The sequence below is a fragment of the Myotis brandtii genome, unplaced genomic scaffold (genome assembly GCF_000412655.1).
Source record: "Myotis brandtii unplaced genomic scaffold, ASM41265v1 scaffold327, whole genome shotgun sequence".
NCBI classification, from domain to species: domain Eukaryota; kingdom Metazoa; phylum Chordata; class Mammalia; order Chiroptera; family Vespertilionidae; genus Myotis; species Myotis brandtii.
The window spans coordinates 119,903-124,854 of NW_005362585.1; positions in this window are offsets into that span (position 1 = coordinate 119,903).

Below are 4,952 nucleotides of genomic sequence, written 5' to 3' on the forward strand. Positions count from 1 at the left end.
GGTCCCAGGTTCGATTCCGGTCAAGGGCATGTACCTTGGTTGCGGGCACATCCCCAGTGGAAGGTGTGCAGGAGGCAGCTGATTGATGTTTCTCTCTCATCGATGTTTCTAACTCTCTATCCCTCTCCCTTCCTCTTTGTAAAAAAATCAATAAAATTTTAAAAAAAGATATTTCTTCTAATTAATTTTCTTTCAATGTGCACGAATCCATGCACCAGGACACTAGTATTCATATATGTTCTTTGGTTAATCTCTCCCCATCCCCCTCCTTGTTTCCTTCCCTCTGAGATTCTTCAGTCTCTTCCATTTTTCCATGCCTCTGGTTCTATTTTATTCCTCAGTTTATTTTATTCATTAGATTCCTCGTTCGTTTATTTTTATTTTTAGATTTAATTATTGATAGATATGTCTAAATGTATACCTTTTTAGCCCAGCCAGCTTGGCTCAGTAGTTGAGTGTCGACCTAAGAACCAGGAGATCATGGGTTTGATTCCCAGTCAGGGCACATGCCAGGATTACAGGCTTGATCCCCAGTGTGGGGTGTGCAGGAAGCAGATTCTCTCTCATCATTGATGTTCCTATCGCTCCTTGTCCTTTCCTCTCTGAAATCAATAAAAATATATTTTTAAAAATAAATGTATACTTTTTTACAGTTTTGATTTCTCAACTTTGTAAGCATATTATCTGTTTTTATATAAAAGTTGGGATTAAAGAAGTACAGAAAAAAGTGGTAAAGAAGAGTTTAAAATAAGAGAAGTGGGTGGGGGACTGGGGGGAGTCGATGGGGGAAAGGGGAGACATATGTAATACAACAATAAAGAATTATTTAAAAAATTAAAAATAAAATAAAAAGTGCTTCATGAAGAAAGAAAGAAAGAAAGAAAGAAAGAAAGAAAGAGTAAGTAGAAAAAAATCATGAGACTACTTTTCGAAAGACTCATTGGTGATTCTTTTTTTTCTACTTGGGATGAAATTCAGGGAACGCAAAAAATTTAACGCTCAGAGATGGCTGGAAAGAGATGACCTTTGGCTGGATACCACAGGCTGGACGTGGATTCCAGAGAGCAAGACGCTTCCTGTGTGACTGAGGGAGTTCAGGAAGAACTCCTACTTGATAGGGACAGGAACCAAGTAACTATCATGCCACTGCAACATCTTTTATTGCTGTTCACATGCATTACTCCTCCTTTTTACCTCATAAGAATGCCATCGGTGTCAGTACCACTTATACTTCAGAAGAGCACATCTAAATCTTCTTGTCGAGACCCACTGAGTTTTTTTTTTAAATCACACTTTGTTCCCTGTAGCATTTTTTCACTGATAATCACTCCTTTGTTCTTTACAATGTCTCCCACCTTGGCTCCTGTGATAATGAATGCAGTTATCCACCAGCCGTGAATTCCTGAGCACTGCTTGGGCCAGGCATGCTAGACTCCATTTTTCCTACTTCTTTGAGACTTGGTCTCTTTAGCTAGCTCATTGCTTTCTTTCTCTGCCCTTCCTTTTCCCTCTCTATCTCATCTGTCATCATGTTACAAGGTTTTGTCTTGAGTCCTCTGCTTTTATCCCTATATTCTTTCTATTCTTTCTTTTAGGCATGAGCCTTTCTCACAGCTTCAACCAGCACCACTAAGCACAGCCATTCATCTGACTGCCACTCCTCAAGCTTCAAATCTACCAAATATGTTCACTTGAACAGTTAAAATAATTGTTTTCCTGGTCTCACCATATACTAAACTGAACTCATCACAATCCCCCTTCCCAGATGGCCTCCCTGTTCAAACATCCTCATTTCCATTGATGAGATGCAATTATCTCAGTTATACCACTGACACTTTGGGGTCATCTTAGACCAGAGGTGGGCAAACTTTTTGACTCGAGGGCCACAATGGGTTCTTAAACTGGACCGGAGGGCTGGAACAAAAGCATGGATGGAGTGTTTGTGTGAACTAATATAAATTCAAAGTAAACATCATTACATAAAAGGGTACGGTCTTTTTTTTTTTTAGTCTTATTCATTTCAAACGGGCCGGATCCAGCCCGCGGGCCATAGTTTGCCCACGGCTGTCTTAGACTATTCTTTTCTCACCTCCACTAGGCAGCATTTAACTTAGCCCTGTTGTTGAAATGTTTCTCTTTTCCATCTTCTCTTCTCATGCCCATACTCATCATCCTAATGTGTGCCATCACTTCTGCTCTTAAAGCCTTCAACTGATGAAACCAGGCCCACAGAGATTAACTAAGATAATCTTCCTTACTTAAAGTCCACTAATTATAGACTTGAATCACTTCTACAAAACATTCCAGCTTAAATTAGTGTTTGATTAAATAACTGGGGACTATAGCCTAGCCATGCTGACACACAAAAAAACTGATTATTATAGCGATGGTTGGTGTTTTGTTTTGCATTTCCATCAGGGAACACTTTGTTCCTTGTGAAAATAAATCACAAGCCCAGACAGGCTTCCAAGAAGAGAGAGAGTCAATATTATCAAACTTTCATCAGCATTAATACATACAGGGTGGTGCAAAAGTAGGTTTACAGTTGTGAGTACACGAAACACAGTTTATTCTCGCATTGTTATTTTTAATTACTGTATTATTTTCCATACAAATGTAAACCTACTTTCGCCCCACCCTGTATACGGTTTATGAAGGTCATTAACCATCTGATAAAAGGAAGCTTCATTGCTTAAAACCCATCATCGGGTATAAGCTATTGCCTGATTACACTAAACTGTTTTCAGTCTATCAGTGAGAAAATTAGTTCTCCAGTTCAATTTTAATTAACACGTTAAAAGGAAGGAAGCCTTTCAAGAAACAGGTGTTTACATCCATTGGTTGTGCTTATATGTATGCATACAAGTCCTTCGGTTGATCTCTTACCCCCCCCCCAACCCTCCCCTGCCTTCCCGCTGTAGTTTGCAAGGCACTGGGGGGGATGAAGGCAAGTGCTGGGGGGGTAGGGGAGGCCATGGGGAGGTCAATAGGGAAAAAAAGGAGACATATGTACTACTACTTGTAATACTGTAAACAATAAAATAAAAAAGAAAATTTAAAAAAGAAAAATAAATTTAAAAATTACTAGTATAATTATTTTTAAAAAGAAACAGGTGTTTATTTCTTCATTTGTAAATTATTTCCTCGTGTCACAAATGTTTAATGAGTAGAAAAAAAGGCATATGTACTACTACTTGTAATACTGTAAACAATAAAATAAAAAAGAAAATTTAAAAAAGAAAAATAAATTTAAAAATTACTAGTATAATTATTTTTAAAAAGAAACAGGTGTTTATTTCTTCATTTGTAAATTATTTCCTCGTGTCACAAATGTTTAATGAGTACTGGGCTAGGTTAGTTGGCTATTTCCACTCTCCCTTGGGTTACGAATGGTGGATGCTTTAAATACTGAAACCTACAAAAAAAGTAGAAAGCATTTTGTTTTGAAGCATACCCACTGCCTACTAATGATATGGAGAAAGATAGGATTAGATGAGAAAATATAAGTTAAACACTTGGAACACAGTTCCATGAATATTGATTTTCTGACTCCTTCCATGAATATAGTTTTCACAAGTGAAGTCTCATAAATTAAAAGTTCTCTCCAATGTGTTCATGGATAGGAAGAATTAACATAATTAAAATGTCCATACTACACAAAACAATCTATAGATTCAATGCAATTCCTATTTAATACCAATGATGTATTTCACAGAACTAGAAAAAATAATCCAAAAATTTATATGAAACCACAAAAGACCTCGAAAAGCCTCAACAATCTTGAGAAAGAAGAGAAAAGTTGGAGGAATCACAGTACCTGATATCAAACTATACTACAAGGCTATAGTAATCAGAACAGAATGGTACAGGCATAAAAACAGACACAGAAATCAATGGAAGAGAATAGAGAGCACAGAAATAAACCCATGCCTATATGTTCAATTAATATTTGACAAAGGAGGCAAAAATATACAATGGGGTAAAGACAGAACATTCAATAAATGATGCTGAGAAAATTGGAGAGATTCATGGAAAAAAATGACACTAGACCACCTTCTTACACCATATACAAGAATAAACTCAAAATGGATTAAAGACTTAAATGTAAGACTCGAAACTATAAAACTCCTAGAAGAAAACATAGGCAGTAAAATCTCTGTCATTTCCCGTAGCAATATTTTTCTAATATATCTCCTTGGCCTAGGGAAACAAAAGATAAACAAATTAAACATCAAACTAAAAAGGTTTTGCATAGCAAAGGAAACCATCAACAAAATAAAAAGACAACCCTACTGAATGGGAAGAGATATTTACCAATGATACATCTGATGAGGGATTAATAGCCAAAATTTATTTTGAAAAACTAATTGTACTCAACACAAAAACAACAAACAAAAATAATCCAGTTTAAGAAATGGGCAGAGGACCTGAATAGACGCTTCTCCAAAGTGGACATGCAGATGGCCAATAGACATATGAAAGATGCTCAACATCACTAATTGTCAGAAAAATGCAAATTAAAACCACAATGAGATATCACCTCACACCTGTCACAGTGGCTATCATTAATAAATCCACAAAGGACAAATGTTGGCAAAGATATGATGAAGAGGGAACCTTCATGTACTGTTGGTAGGAATGTAGATTGGTGCAGCCACTATGAACAACAGTATGGAGGTTCCTCAAAAAATTAAAAATGCAACTGTCTTATGACCCAGCACTTCCACTTCTGGGTATTTATCCAAAGAAATCTAAAACACGAATTCAAAAGAATATATGCACCCCTATGTTCATTGCAGCGCTATGGAAGCAACCCAAGTGTTCATCAATAGAAGAGTGTACAAAAAAGTGCTGGTACATATATACAATGGAATCTTACTTGGCCATTAAAAAGAATGAAATTTTACCATTTGCAATAGCATGGATGGACCTAGAGGGTATTATGGGAAGTG